We start from the raw sequence: 17,257 nt of genomic DNA on the forward strand, positions 1-17,257 counted from the left end.
TATTTAATGGACTTCATTAGTTACTAGGCTAATATTATTTCATCCAGTGTAAGTTACAATGCATGTCATTATAAACTCCAGTTGCCAAATGCCTGGCTGACCAGGAGCATGAATCATGTATCCCAGATGTCCACCAATGGATTTGACTGCAGGTGTCAGTGATGCAAGTGTATAAGATAGTGTTCAGTAGGGTTTCCCAGTCTACCACAGTGTCCTTCATTGTGCAGCCCAAAGCCACTACCGGCTCTTAGAAGGCAACCTGGCAACCCTTGAGTGAAATCCTCTGTCATTAGTAGAAGAAAAAAAAAAACTGTATACTCTGGTCTATGCAGCAGAATATTTTATTAAAAAAGACACAAATCTTTTTCCTGATTGTTTAAACAATAGAAGGAACACACACTTTTATACATACACACACACATATCAATTTATTTTCATTATACTTTTTTTTTATTGCCATAACACACCACTATAGCTCCAAGCAAATGAAAATTCACTACATTTAAATTGCCAATTTATTGGATTATGCCTCGATCTTGAGAAAGATATATCTAATCTTTCGTCTTATTAGCGCACCGAGAGCAAGGTGACCAAGGAAACCAATAATATGAACAGATGGCTAAATAATTAGTCATGACAATGTTTCTGTTATGAAGGCTTATGAAGCTACTTGTGGATGAATAAACATGCTCTATGGGCAATGCGTCAGTGGCACACTCTCGAGCGAGACAGCATGTACAGCTATGACTCACTGACCTCATTCACGTGTCGCATATATTTAGTCCTCTTCGTTTAGTGTTAGAGAACCGAATCTTCATTGTGTAATAACGAAGCAGATTTTAAGGTTGTGTCCGAATTCACGAGCAACTTTCTGACCTTATGTGTATACAACAGGGGTTTGATGGAGTATAGGAGAAGTGGTGAAAAGACATTAAAAGGGAATAACGGTGTAGTTTTAATGGTTTTTATAGCGAATGGGTTCTTTAGGGCAAATGTATATTCAGTGCTTTGAGCAATAAATCCTGATAATTATTACAAATAAATTTAAACCAGACCTAATTGGTGCTACACCTTAAAAAGAATAAAGGTTCCTAAATGGTTCTTTGTCATGGTGTAACCTTTAATGTCAATGGAACCCAGTGGTGAGCCGTGCATTTCCCCCTCTAGGCCTTAAGCGGTGTCCTATTTGAATCAATCCACCTCTTAATACTATCATTTTGATGCCAAGGCTATAAAAACCACAATATTATAGAGGAACGTGTCTCTATAAAAAGGTATTTCATACAGTAAGAATGAATGTCATCACTAAAGCACGAAACCCAAGGAACACAATTCAACACGTCTCCTTTCGCTGTAGCCGCAGCTCCATCGCCCGCATTCGTCATGCACATGCACACGTATCATCTCTAGCAGAAGCATCGATATTAACCTCGTAAAATTACCCCCGGTTTTCCGTGCATTATCTGTTCATTTTTCTGTGCATTTTTCCAGACTTTCCTTTGGATCTAAAAACGAAGGCAAATTGTGTGTTTTTTTTTTTTTTTAAAAGTATAGAAGTATAGAAGACTCAAAGAATTACTAAAGCACTATTTTGACGATCCTCACAGTGTCTAGGTTTTCTTGAAAACCCCATCTTGTAAGTGTATCTGCGACTAAATCGATTTCTTTTCCTCTGTCAGTCATTGCAGAATAAAAAAAAACAGATATTAAATCCATACGATTAGATTTAAGTTTGTGCAGTTTGCTACAGATGCGGGTTGTGAGCTCTGACTAGTGCGCTCTCTGACCATCTAATTAAAACGACGTGAAAATGCAGACATGTTTTTACCCCTGTGAGTAGGCAAATCGCAGTCTGATTGGTTAAAGCAACAGCTATAAAATGCAGTGATTAAACTTTCTTTTGGCTTCTCCCATTAGGGGTCGCCACAGCGGACCATCCACATGGATGCCCTTCCTAACGCAACCATCCCCATTTATCCAGGCTTGGGACCAGAACTAAGGCTTGTGTAACCCTAATGGCTGGGGTTGGTTCCCTGACCGGGGATTGAACCCGGGCCACAGCGGTGAGAGCACCGCATCCTAACCACTAGACCACCAGGGAACCTTAAGATACAGTGATTACATGGTAAAAAAAAAACCCTGCAGTGGTCTTACGGCAACACGCAATTTGAGGTCTTAAATCTTTAATAAACATTAATAAACAAAAATATATTCGAATGTAAGTCAGTGATTCTGTAGTGAAAGGTCTAAGCCAGCAGAAACGACCTTGATGGCCTTGACGGCCCACTACTGCTGGAACCTTTCCATTTCACAAAAAAAGACAAAAGTGTTTTTTTTTTAAAAAACATTCACTGAACAGTAACATCTGTAAAGCATGGTATTTGGTATTTGGATCTTCATGGTCGTTTTTTTTTTTACAAATAATATTTATATTCTTTTACTGATATTAATAAAAATATAAATGACGTATGAAATATGAAGGTGTTTTCTTTTTGAAGGACTCAGCCGGGGTCACTAAGTTGTTCTCATACTAAGAACAAAATTGGTTCATTGATTGAACATTTTTTTTTGGGAAACCAAAAATGCTTCTTCTATGGAATCGTTGTGAAAACCTATTTTGGTTCTTCTTGGCGCCTTTTGGACTTTTTCGGAGTGTGATACACTCTCTTTATCACTCTTCCTCTTTCTCTTTTGCAGAAATAATAAGTCAAAATATGAATAAGTAAAATGGTCGACTGCAGCGTTGAGGCCAGCAAACTGTGACAAAAAGATTGCATCATTTTTATTTTTTTGTAGCACCTACAATTTTAAAGTGAGATTATAACAATCCATATTGTTAAAAAAAATGAATAAAATTCAAGGTCTGGTTGCAACACTTATTCATGAACTTTGGGAACTTTGAGTTGTATACCAATGCTTTAGTCAGACAAAATGTTAACGTCTGTGCATCGTTTATGTGATTAACGTCTAAAATTTTAGCAACTTCATCACAATTGCATGTCTGCTTGCTTATATTTATACCGAACAGGATTTTAGACAGTGAAGACCATGTGATCACCATGTAGAAGGAGAACTTGAGCCTGACATCATCCTTCTATCACTCTAATATCTCAAAATCTACTTCAACTCTCCTATTTTTTTTTTATTGTATGTTTTTCTGTATAGTATACACATTCGTTTGCATTCTATTGCCTGTCATTGAACAGTATGTATAAAAATACATATATGATGTTCAGGATGAGGTCTTGAGGTTTTGAGTCTGGTTCCTCTCAAGGGTTCTTCCTCATGAAGTTTCATTAATTCATGAGTTTTTCCTTCATCACTGTCACCACTGGCTGGATTATTAAGAATAAAGTTAAGGGACTAAAAGTTGATTTTAAAATGGAAATTTTTAGTCTTTTTTTTTTTTTTTTTTTGCAAAGCTGCTTTGGTACAATGTCTAATTTTATGCAAATAAAATGTACTTGAATTGAACAGTTTATTTATTATTTATTTTTCATGTCGGTGTTTTGATTATGCAGCTTTTTATTTCCAAATGTGATTAAAAAATATATATATTTTATTACTTTTATCATTTACAGTGCGTTTTATTGAATGGATTAAATGCGCAGGTGGTCAGATACTGTATGGGATAAAAATTCAATAAAATGAATTGGTCTGAAAATGACTAAAATGTGATGAAATCATTATGAACCATTTTATATATACCATTTTATAACCATTATATAAATATTTTATAACATTTCTATGTTTTGTGGTACTCTTGATCAACCCATGTGTAAAAAAAAACTGATCGAGCGAACGGAAAACCATCAGCCCATAATCCATTAGTGGCTTCATCCAACATTCTGACTTTTCTGTGAGAAGTTTATATGGATCACTACATGCATTTCAAAAGCAACAGGAAATTGCAGTCTGACGCATGTCCTCTTCTTTTAATAAATTGTCTGCGATCTCAGAATACGTTTCTCTAGAGTGTGCATTTCTTCATAAAAAAGTCGACCAATGTAAATGAATTTATTCCAGATCAGGATTGGGTGTTAACATGGACAAAATGAAATAATAGAAATATTAAACATTTTAGGGCATTGATCATATTTGGTATTATGAGATTTTGATTATGAAACTTTGTGTGATTAAAAGATTACAGAAGAAAGTATAAAACAAGTCATTTTCTCTTTCTTGTCTTCTCAGAAACAATAAAAGGCCGTTTTCTTCCTTTTTCTGCTCTCGATTTTAATAAAAAGAAAAAGAACAAATGAGTCTAAATAAAGAAATGAATAAACGCAGTGTACACAGACTTTGATCCACTAAACTGATCCAGTTAATTCCATTGCATTAATTTGTTCATGCAGAATGTTCACATCCGGGTGTAATTGATGTTCCTTTACAAAAATATAACAGAATATCCTGAATATATGTCCGATTCATGTAGCCGAGTAGAAATGCTGAGACATTGTGTGCTTTACTCCACATGATTCTTATAAACACTACTTTCCTGATTTTTTTTCCCTCTAAAAAAATCCCATGTACTGTGTAGTATTTGCCGTTTATCACAAATGCTTCTAAGAAACCGATTTTCTCAACCGGTTTGACGGAAATGAACGTTTTCTCAGTAAACGAGTGGCGCCGTATAGTGCCTTTCTTTTGTCTCCGCCGATGCTCCGCTTTGCCTGAAAGCAGCCAAACATGAAGTATTTACACAACAACAAAGTAACCCTGTTATGTCACTTCAAACCTTTTCTCCCTAACATTTTTAAAAAACAGGGACTTGGTTTCTCCCGCTTCTTTATTTCCTCTGTGTTTTGAGACAGAGGTGAGCTTTATAAATCATTCATGTTGTACATTTCATTACGCTGTGTTCACTTCATCCATGTTGGGACTCGAGATCGAGTCTATAATGAGCTCTCGACTTACCTACGTAACGCCATTCGAAGAAACCTGGGTGCAGGTTACATGGATTACAAAACTGCAGATGGCTCGTAGGGGCAGGGAAGAAAATTTACGAATGATAATTCAATATGATTACGTCTGTCCAAGTGTTACATGGTTAGGGTAAAATGTGTAGGTGCTGCAAAGCTTCTGGCATGATAAAGAAATTACAAAGCTGCAAATGCTATGCAGGATTCTGTGTTACATAAGTGCAGATGGATGATGCAGATGTTATGCAGATGCTGATTTTATATACAGACTGGTATTACATGGGTGTGTGTTGCTGAAATGCAAGTGTGGTTTGTACTTGTGTATTCTTGTGTGTATGCTCATGCTAATGTGTTACACAGGTGCAGGTGTTACACAGCTGTGGGTGTTACAGCCAGACTGGCATTACACAAGTGTAGACATTACACATAGGGAGCAGTTGTTACTCAAGTGAAGGTTTGGTGCTACACTTGGCTGGTGTTACAGGGGTTACACAAGCACAGGTGTTACACAAATGCCTGTGTTTCACAAAGGCTGGCATTACACAGGTGCAGGTGTTACACAAAGGCTGATGCTGCATAGGTGCAGGGGTTACATATGCACAGGTGTTACACAAAGGTTGTTGTTATACAGATGCAGGTATTACACATAGATTGGTGTTATACAGATGCAGGTGCTACACACAGGCCGGTTGTTAAACAGATGAAGCGTTACATATGCACAGACGTTACACAAATGCCTACATTACACAGGCTGAGGTTACACAAATGCACGTGTTACACATAGGCTTGTGTTGTACAGATACCGGTGTTACACATAGCCTGGCGTTACATAGATGCGTGTGTTACACACACAGGCCGGTGTTAAATAGGTGAAGGGGTTACATATGCACAGGTGTTACACAAATCTCTGCATTACCTATAGGCGGGCGTTACACGTGTGCGGATTTTATACACCAGACAATGTTAGTACACTAGTTCGATTCTCATATCAAAGCACAGGTGCAGGTGTTACACAGCTGTAGGTATTACAGGTGTTACACAGCTGTTAGTTGCTGTTGCAGTGAGAACACAGGTACTGTACAGGGTGATATAGTGTAGGGGCAGGTGTTACACAAAGCACACTACTTGTTTGATGCTGTCAGTTTGCAGTTTAAACTCTTTCTGCACTTACATGGGATCTGTAAGAAATGTATACAAAGCGCATTCTCATTAAAAAGCTTGATTTAGGAGAGAGTTGGTGTAACTGGTTATTTGAGCAAACCCCTCTTGCTTGTTATTATCCGTGTACATTTCCAAAGTTTCTCGCTAGCTGGCTACATGGATCGGAAGCAATCAGATTGAATTTCGCACACATTATCAGAGGAAAACTGCAAGCGATCTGTAATGCAGCTTGGGGCATTTTCCGAGTCACGACTAGACGTTCGGGAGCATTAGCGGTTCCAATCTCAAATATAAGTAGAACAGAAACCAATAAAAAAAACTTTTCTCACAAAGAGGAAAATGATTACTGTGGGTAATGGTTATATAACTCTTTAGTGAAAACACTGTTTCTCTATAAGGCATGGTAATGTATTTTGACAAATTTGCCCGACTCAGCAGTTAGCATACGCTTTGATAAATGAACGCGTAAATGTAAAATACGTTTCATTTCTTTGAAATTGATAATAGGGTGAATGACAAATAAAAAGCTGGCATGCGGGATAGATGGTTGGCTTGGTGCATAGCTGGCTTGATGGATGGATGGATGGATTGATATATGGGTATTGAAAGCACACGGCTACAATATGCCTGGACTTGTTAGAAGGACGAACTGAGCAGGACGATTTGCTTGTGTGAGATTTATGCGAGTTTCAGGCGTTGCAAAACTACTTTTTTTCTTTACTTTGTTTCAATGTGTATCTGAATTGATAACAAATATATCAAACAAGCAAAAGTATTCAGACACGCGCCATTTTAAGGTCTTATGTGGGTTCTTCTGCAAAGTTGGAAGCACACAAAGTACAAAGTATAGGAAGGCTTTGTGAGCGTTCGAATGAAATTTTCCCTTCGCTTGAACTCCAAAAATCCAAATCCAAACCTGTTCCAGCATGATAATGCTCCTGCGCACAAAGCCAGCTCCATGAAGGTATGTGTTGGCATAGAAAAAAAACCCTTCTGGGATGAATTGGAATGCTGCCTGAACTCCAAGCCTCCTCAACTTACCGTATCTCATCTGGCTGAATGAGCAAGAATCTCCAACACACCAAAATCCTGAGGAACATCTTCCCAGTAGAGTAGAGATTATTATCACATCGAATAGGGACTAAATGTCTAATGGTGAAATGTCCAAAAATGTAATGGACAGGTGTCCACAAACTTGTCACCTTGCATCTGATCTTTGGTGGAAAAAAACAAAAAACAATCTATAGACGTTTCTTGGAAAAACTTCAAGCGGTTATAAGGCAAAGCGAGAGACAAGCTTTTGTAAAGATTATCTGCTAAGACTGACGTTGAATTATTAACACAGCTGTCCCACCGCTCTTGTCTTCTCCCTGTACACTTAATTATTAAATGCCTCTTCATAAAGTAGAAAGCCCATATGATAAAGCCCATGTGGAGAAGAACAGACGAGCTGCCTTCTCTGAACCCGTGAAGAACACTATGCCTTTTTCAACAGCACCTGAAGCACGAGGAAATGCTAGTGCGTACGGCAAGTCACATGGGTCCTAAGCCAGACTGCTTAATCAGCCTTGAAACGAACCAAGAAATGCCAGGATAATTAAACCCTGCTCTTCTTTATGCTTTAGCATTCATATCACATATACGGCTGAGCGCATGTGGAGAACGTTCCTGTAGGAAATAGGAGAGAAAGCACGGTCAGCGTTTCATGTTTCAGGGAACATCTTTGCTAGCTGTTCAACAGCATGTTCTACTTTTTTTTTCCTGAATGAACTCGGTGTACATTCAAGGTAATGTGTTTTTTCTTTTTTTTTTTTTTGGTTCGGTTGTATAAGAGTGCTGAGATACTTTGTGCGTTCGCTGCTCTCTGCTTCCTACACTGTGATTTGTCAAATGTGTGCTTGATAAGAAAAAAGAAAGGAAAAGAAAGGAAAATGAAATACCGCTGTGGTGTATGTTGCATTTATTTGTTTTTCATTTTCGAAAATAAAAATTAGGAAAAACAAGGAAACTTGGAAACGGCTTTTTAATTCATTTACTTTTTGTTGTTGTTTATTTCTGGGCCCTGACTGAAAAGAGAGTAAAAAAAAAAAAATCCAGCCTCATTGTTAATTGTTTCTACCCGTTTCTTTGCGAAAAGTCCAGAAATCGAATATTTATGAAATCGAATATACAATTAAACACGCGGGTAGTTCACAGTCAGTTTGATCAGCTTTATAAATAACCGTTACCATAGTAACGTACGGTTACAGTTCCATACAGAGTGAAACAGCTATTGTAAAAATTTCCTAATGACCTCAAGGAGCTACACTGAGGATTCTTGCACGCTGTATAACATATGTTGAATATGGTAAAGCCACAAGATGAATTTGAGGAACTGGAGAAGAAGACGTTCGGATGAGAAATAGCACCAGGAGTTAACTCCAACAACTTCATTACTATTATTATACAGTAGATGCAGTACAGATACACCAAACTCACCTACTGTATCTATCGCTTTTTCTATAATAACTATTTATTAAAAGTGTACACCTTTATTAAAAATGATATGGCACTACTTTATCTCTGTGTGTAATTCGGACCAGCAGATTACTAGATCTAAGGTAAAGATGATACAGCACCCCAGGAGCACAAAGGGCTGAGGGCCTTGCTCAAGAGCCCAGTAGTGGCTTTACAACACTGCATCTGATGCTTTGCATCGCACTTGTCAAGTCAAGTTAAGTTTATTTCTATTGCGCACAACAGACATTGTTTCAAAGCAGCTTTACAGAATTTAACAGTGAAGGTGAATGATGTGTATTTATCCCTGATGAATCAACACCAGCTTCTCCATGCCAGAGTCTTCAAACACTCAAGAAGGTCCATTGTCAAAACTCCACATGAAGTGAGATCCAATTGGCGCTGGTAGGTCTCTAGATGGTTCGGGATGTTTGCGGGGTCGGCATCTACTTCTTTAAAGGTCTACAATCTTCATAAGGTGGGACGTGACTAGGGCTAGACTTGGTGATGTGAGGCTTGAATGCAGGTGCTCGACCATGGAAACCCATTTCATGAAGATCTCTATGCACTGTTCTTGAGCTAATCTGAAGGCCACATGTTTGGAGGTCTGTAGCTCTGACACTGCAGAAAATTTGGCGACTTCTGTGCATCCGCTGACCCGCTCTGTGATTCTACGTGGCCTAACACTTGGTGGCTGAGTTGTTGTTGTTGCTGGACTTATTGCACAGGTGGCATCCTGTCACAGTACCACGCTGGAATTCACTGAGCTTATTCATTTCAAAAGAGGCAGAAAAAAGAACCAGACATAGTCTTAGAAAAATGTTTGCAGAAATCACATTTACCATGATCTCAATAAACAGATATTTCAAATATCACATTTGAAATATAAACTCATGAGAGATGTGGCTTTCAATACATTACTTTTCTGGATTGCTCCAGAACTGATTTCACGTATTTGTATATGAAATAAATAAAAAAACGTTTAGTGTGGTACAATTGTGGTGTGGGGGTGCACCTAACAGGTAAAAAAAAAAAAACCAATGCTTTGAACCTGGACCTCCTTGTCCCTCTGTACATCCATCAGTAAAACTAAAGACGAACCTAAACTGATGAAGGATCATAACTTAAGGAGGAAATGAAAGAGCTTTAGCTGGAGATTGTCAGTCTTATGCGTATGTCTTTCCGGAAAAGGAGTCTGTGTCATGCTAAATGCCTGTCTGAAGTTATTTCCATCTGAAGTGGAAATGCTTCGAATTAATTACATTCTCAGACAAGAACTGAGCAAATTTACAAGGGAAAGCCCTCTTTTTGGTCCTGCTTCATGTGTGATTGATTTAATGATTGTTAAAGTATTATGTACATGTGCTCCAGCAGTAGATTTGATCAAATATAGAATCACAGTTATTGTTGTCAACGAGGGAATACCACCTTTTATTCAGAATAAAACCGTAGTGTGATGAAAACAGTATGCAAATGATATGTAAATCATTCAACATTTATTAAATCCTACACCAACTACACTATACCTCGAATATACCACATCCTAAGACTGATTTTAATTTTTTAACTGATGATGATATCACTAATGAAAAAAATTGTGTATATGTGAAATATACACTTTACAAAAAAAAGTATTGGGACACGACTTTCCCAGCCAGATATTGTTCTTCACTTAAACTAAGAGACCCAAAACTGGTTCCAGCATGGCAATGCCCCTGTGCACAAATCCAGCTCCATGAACATCTGCTTTACACAGACTGCAAATTATTTTGGACTTCTTTGGCCTCCAACACAAGAACCTTGTGGATGAATGAGCACAAACATCCACATAATCTAGTAGAACATCTTTCCAGAAAAGTGGAGGGTATTGTAGGAGCAAATGGGATAGATAGATAGATAGATAGATAGATAGATAGATAGATAGATAGATAGATAGATAGATAGATAGATAGATAGATAGATAGATAGATGGATGGATGGATGGATGGATGGATGGATGGATGGATGGATGAATGGATGAATGGATGGATGGATGACATGGTTAAAGCCGAGTTTAGCTCAACCCATATATAAACATCTCAGCACTTCCTAGCACTCATTTCCCCCATGTAAGAGTGCAGGAGGTGAAGAAAGCGAACCCTGAAACACATTAAAACAGTGCCTGGATGCAGCAGATTAGCACTGAGGCGTACAGTCAGAAGAGCCAAACAATTCATCTATAATTCATAGTAAGTGAGAACACATACATATCAACTTCAGGAAGTTTAGAAAAAAAAAATCTTTGATGTTTTGGAGAAAGGGGTTGCTGCTGGGGTGGGGAGGGGGGGGGGGGTGAATACGGTGTCTTGTGGATCTGTTGCAGTAATGCAAATATTTAGCAGGCCGAATAAACGGCGAAAGAGCAGTCGAAGCAAAGGCAGTATGGAATATTAAATAGAAAGCAAATTCCTGTAAACATGTCTCCTCGTAGTATCAAAGATGGGAAATACTGTGGACCCTCGAGGCCCTTCCTCTGAAACTTGCTCAATTTGCTGAACTCGATGTCTTTACAGTTTTGCATATTCGTGTCATGTGCTGCATAAACGATGATGCAGTCGTGTGATGTTTCTTATGATTACCTTCTGTTTTGTATGAGAATTTCTGCGTAATTATTATTTATTATTCTGAATATTTAATGTGAGATCTAATCACTGATTCTGTTATATACAGTGGGCTAAACTATTTGAGTAAATATACTTCAATTATCATTTAATTTTTGATACTGAGTATTAAACCAAGAAGCAACTTTTACTCTTAACTCAACTACATTTATGATTTAATAGATGTTCTTTTACTCCACTATATTTTAATTAACAAGGATCGCTACCAATTACACTTTGCACCTTTGCTGAAGATATTAAGCCCAAGCACTCCCCTACACATCTGCTGCCTTTGAGTGACTTTTTTCTTTTTTCTTTTTTTTTGCTGGCCTTTTTTTCAATCCAAAAAGAGTTCGATTAAATTCCAAAAAACTTTGAGAAACATTTTTTCTGTTAAAGTTAAATAAAAATATTGGCCTTCTTTAAAACTGAGAGCTGCATCACATCACAGTCAGCTCGGAATATTTGCTTTTAATTTATCCAAAATCATTTACATTAAATTTATTTGTCAAGCGCTTTTCACAACAGACATTGTCTAAAAGCAGCTTTACAGAAATCAACAGTTAAGGTGAATGGTGTGTATTTATCCCTGATGAGCAGCCTGTGGCGACTGTGGCAAGAAAAAACTCCCTTAGATGTAATGAGGAAGAAACCTTGAGAGGAACCAGACTCAAAAGGGGAACCCATCCTCATTTGGGTGACATCAAGAGTTTGATCATAAATCTTTCAACAATACAGAACACTGGAGAGTGAGAACTAACATGAGCACTGGAGTATAAGATTATAAGTAATGTTCTTTCTACAGTCTTATACAGTCTATATGGTTAGTAGCTCCTAGTTTTATAAGCTCAGCAGTTGTGATCATCACAGATCCAGCATCAGCTTCTCTATGCCAGAGCCTTTAAACACTCCAGGAGGTCCAATGTCAAAACCACACATGAAGTGGGATCCAATTGGCACTGGTACGTCTCTAGATGGTTCGGGATGTTTGTGAGTTCGGCATCTACTTCTTTAAAGTCTATAATCATCACGAGGCTTGCGTTTTGTAAAACTGTTGTGTTGATGGTTAATGCAGTGTTCATGTGTACACTTTGAGTTGTATTTTAGGAAAAAACCCACAATTTTTGACTTTTCACTAAATGGTGTTGAAGACGTGCATTTTTGAGTCTACGTTCAATACGAGTCAAATACTCAAATACTGATAGTTTAACTCAAGTCATATTTGAATTGGTGACTTTGTCTTGTAATGATATAGGTTTTGCAGTGAAGTATCAATACTTTTACTTAGGTATAATATTCAGGTTCTCTTTACACTGTAATTATAATTAGCTACTTAAAATAGACCAGTTCTTTAAAAGCTGAAGTTGCAGTGCTCCATCCGAAGCTCGAGTAGAAGGTTCTGAATGCTTGTTTAACAAGAAACCGAGTACCAACAGGCAACATGGCTGATAACAAGCAGTTGCCTCTTTCTCTGTCCCTATTGATTGGATATTTGTGGACTGCATCATTAGTTTTTTTCAGTTTACAGTATGTAGCCCTGAGCAGCACATGGACACTTTTTTCAGCTGCAGTTTGGGAAAAAAAAGTTGTTATATCCTAAGTAACGTTTCCTTTATCACTCACCTGGAACATTAAGAATACCTCTATCATTTTGTTCTAGTTCCCATTCCACTCAAGCACCTGAACATTTGCACTTTAGGTTCACAAATTCATCTGCATTCATGTCTCATCTTATTTATATAAAAAGCCGATATTATGACGATTATGGGAAGATGTTAGACGTCAGAATCGCTTCAAAACTTGCGATATCTGTTCAATCGTGCTGTGTGATAAAACTGCACATCTTAGAGTGGTCTTATATTGTGGCCAGCCTAAAGCACACCTGTGCGATAATCACGCTGTCTAATCAGCATCTTGATCTGACACACCTGCGAGGTGGATGGATTTTCTCGGTAAAGTTAGAAGTTCTCACTAACACAGATTTAGACAGATTTGTGAACAATATTTAAAAAAAGGCCTTTTGTGTACATGGAAAAAGTCTTAGATCGTTAAGTTCAGCTCAGGAAAAATGGGGGTTAAAAACAAATAATAATAATATGTTGCGTTTATAATTTTGTTCAGTGTAGCATAAAGATATTATGAGTGGTGAAGTGAAGAACACTGATCATCTCTTCATCATGGCACCTGTTAGTGGGTGGATTTATTTATTAGGCAGCAAATGAACATTTTGCCCTTAAATTTGATGTGCTAGAAGGAAAAATGGGTGAGCGAAAGGATTTAGGTTTGAGTTAAACAAGGAGCAAATTGTGACGTCTAGACGTCTGGGTCAGAGCATTTCCAAAACTACAGCTCTTGTGGGATGTTCCTGGTCTGCAGTGGTTTATCAAAAGTGCACCAAGAAAGGAACAGTGGTGAACCGGCGACAGGGTCGTGGGCGGTCGAGGTTCATCGATGCACGTGAGGAGAGAAGGCTGGTCCGTGTGTTCCGATCCAACAGACGAGCTCCTGTAGCTCAAACTGCTAAAGAAGTTCATGCTGTTGATGATTGGCGGTTTAGAACTGTTTTGGCAGCAAAAGGGGGATCAACACAATATAAGGCAGGTGGTCATAATGTTATGCCTGGTTGGTTAAGTTGCTCTGGATAAAAGCGTCTGCCAAATTCCAATCATCTAAATGTATATACAAACATGTATTAGTGTATTTTAGAGAAATTGTAGCTCATTGGTTAAAAATTCATCTATAATTCATATTAAGGGAGAAAATATATTACCTTCAAGAAGTTTTCCACAAGCTGTCACTGGTTTCACTGCTAATTTGTAAGTCATTCTGGAGAAGTGTATTTGCCAAATGCCATAAATGTAAATGTAAAATGAAAGACTGTGAATTGTCAAGGGTGAAGGATTCAATCTGAGTTTTTCAAAGAAGCTTGTAAAAGTTATAATTAATAGAGTATTCGAGAGCTAATGACTAAAATAGAACAAGAGAACAAGATTCTACCGATGATTTCAAAACCATGTCATTGTCTTATTTACCATTGGATTTTGGAGCTGAAGGTCGGGAGTTCAAATCCTAGCCAGACCAAGTTGCCATTCTTGGGCCCCTGAGCAAGGCCCTTAACCCTATAGCTTCTCAGTGGTGAGTATTTTTTTAATTAAAACATTAGATTTTTATTTGTTTTATTGTAAATAGAATATGAATTTTTTTTTATTTGCAAATAATTTCATTTTGTTTTCATTTACATTCCCAACATTTTTGGAATTGGAGTTGTAGATGGTATTTTTAGTCTAGGATCTAATAAATTAGTATTAGAATGTATTTATTTAAAAAACATCAAAACAATAGATAAGGACATCTGCCATATGAAATTTAAAACGTGGGACTGGCAGAAGTTGTCATTCCAGTGCCACCGTTCTGCCCTTCCTTGAGAAAAGATCCTAACCCCTAACCCCCAGACACTGTAGTTACATTGGAAACGCTAAATGAATATATTCTATTCTATTGCAGAATGTAACCTTGATAACCTGTGATATGGATTACAGATTTTCTCAGTTGCTTTGGAGCATTTCTCCGACCAGAAATGAGATTCTCTAAACTACTTGTTCAACCTCCACATCATGGAGTCTCTGGTGCCCATCATAAAAGCATTTCTTGTTGCTTTAAACTAATTGCGAATGCTTAAGTACATTCATTTAATTAATTGCGTACAAGTGTCTGCTCTTTCTTACATTATCAGTTGTTTATCTCGTGTTTACCGGAATAGTTTTAACGAATTTTGATTTTAATTTCATTTCTAAATGTCAGTAATTGAGGTGAGTGTACGGCAACAGTTCTCTAAATTAAGACAAAACTTACTCTCCGTCCAAGATTCGATTGGCGACGGAGCAAAACACAGAATTACAATTTAAAAAAATGGATGAACAACCAGGAAACTAACGATCATTAGTACAGTACAGTAAAAGTGTGAATCCTGTTCGGTCTCTAGCAATTAACATCCCACATACAGTAATGTGTACATTCGTGCTGTTGAGATTTGTAGATGCCGTGAGGAAGAAATTCAGTCAATGGATTTTCAATTGTATTCATTTCATTGTAACAAAAAAACGTAGTTTACATCAGGAAATTCTAAAACCGTGCGCCATCATACTGCCAACATGACTAAACATTTTAACAATCTTGCTTGTGAACAATGACAAAAGGACTTCCGATGATGTTCTTTGGCACCAATACTTACTTTTGAGAGATGAACTACAGATTTTGAGAAAAGTACAGGCTTTTGAAAGTAATCCATTGTGCTGTGCTGTTTGTACTAATTCTTTTTGAGAAGCAAGAAATGCTCGAAGCAACTGAGAAAAAACTCTAGCAACTTTGAGAACATTGAGCCAAAGACAAATGATGAGAACTAGGCCGCAGAGGAGAAAACTACATCCCGCTGTTGGTTTTGTTCTGAAACGGACAACGTGTAGACAGGTTTCAATCATAACTGACGCATCCACTGGCTTCCTCCCTCAGATCTCCTTTGAGATCTCTTTTTGGCCGGTCTTATCTGTCAGCTTTCATTACATCAGCCCAGGCCTCTGACCTTTCCCATGTAGCATGAGGGATGCCAAGATAGAGGCCAAATGAAATCAAGAGCAACCCATGAAAGTCAATGTGTACCCTCGCTTGGTGCACCTCTTGGTCCCCTGAGATCATGTATTCCTTTTTTCAACCCTCGCTTCATTTTTTATCAAAGAGCGATACACTGTGTCTTGAAAATGAAAAGTGAAACCAGTTCCCATGTTAGAACACTGTGAATAATAGGCTTTGTTTAGAAGTATGGGGTAAAAAGCTTTATGTATGGTGAATCTAGACCTGAAGAGTTATGCTGGGTGAGGTTTTGGTCTTGCTCAGACGAGAAAATAAAAGTGCTTCACAGCACTTATCATCAACTGAATTGCACTTAATGCATTTCCCATAATTCAGCATTTTCTTATTAAATCTCAAAAACTAAACAAAACAAACAAAAAAATGGCTTAGCTCCCAGCTCTTCACAGGTTTTTTTTTCCTGATCCTCCTCATTTTAGATCAAGTGCTAGTGCTGTTAGTGGACACTCTAATTACCAACCAGCTTAGAAGCTGATGAGTTGATTAGCTTGATTATAGCATTCATTCTGTATTGAGTCATTCTGATGAAGGTGAATGCCCCTGAAGATTGGATTTTTGGGTGCTTAGACAGACCTCATTATGTCAACCAGAAGAACTATTTCATCAGTTTGCAATTAGCAGTTATTTCAAGCATCTGCATGATGATCTGTATCTTCTGCTAATGCCTATATCCCTTAATATCAATCAGATGAAAATTAAAGATAGCAAACAGGAGCAGGAGACGCTAAAATCCGCTTTCCTGAGTCACATGGACTAATTAGCATTTACATGCAAATAAATGTGCATGCATTTGCATAAACATGAGTGTGCATTTCTTTTCGCTTGCCACTTAACACCGTTTTAGACATCATCAGAGAAAAGTATATTTAAAACAAATGCCTGTGTAGTGTAGATAAAAAGGCTTGTTGGGGCTGGTTGCACCAACAGGGGGTTACCCTAGCTGAGTTTTATTTCGTTCATTCGTTCGTTCATTCGTTCACAATAATCATTTAACATGGGTTAGATTCATGTGAACAAAATGCACAAACTATGAACACACGTTTGACTGGAATACAGAACATTGCACCATATCTCTCTTACACATACACACACTGATTTACATCTGCAGGGCAATTTAGAACAGCCAATTACACTAACACCATGCTTCTGGGACAAGGAGTTGGAGAAACCCAAAGGAAACACAGACACAGATACAGGAAGGAAAACAAAAAGCTCAAGACAGACAGCCACTAGGGCTCAGCATCAAAGTCCAGGCCCTGGAGCTGGGAAGCAAGAAATGAACCGGCAGCTCTCCAGGCTACCTTTGGTTGCAACTTTCTGGCCATAAAGCTATGATCATTGCAACTGGTTAGAAGTTCTGGTTGGATAATTACATTTTGAATATACTATCATAAA

General features: G+C 37.8%; 1 protein-coding gene and 1 non-coding gene across 2 annotated transcripts in view; both read right to left on the bottom strand.

The window, feature by feature from the left end:
• lrrc4cb (leucine rich repeat containing 4C, genome duplicate b) overlaps positions 1-17,257 on the bottom strand; it is a 53,373-nt gene that overhangs the window by 32,865 nt on the left and 3,251 nt on the right. The window lies entirely within an intron of this gene.
• On the bottom strand, positions 2,030-2,101 carry trnae-cuc. The gene has a single exon. It is a non-coding gene; the product is annotated as a tRNA-Glu (tRNA).

The sequence above is a fragment of the Silurus meridionalis genome, chromosome 26 (assembly GCF_014805685.1).
Source record: "Silurus meridionalis isolate SWU-2019-XX chromosome 26, ASM1480568v1, whole genome shotgun sequence".
Classification (NCBI taxonomy): Eukaryota; Metazoa; Chordata; class Actinopteri; order Siluriformes; family Siluridae; genus Silurus; species Silurus meridionalis.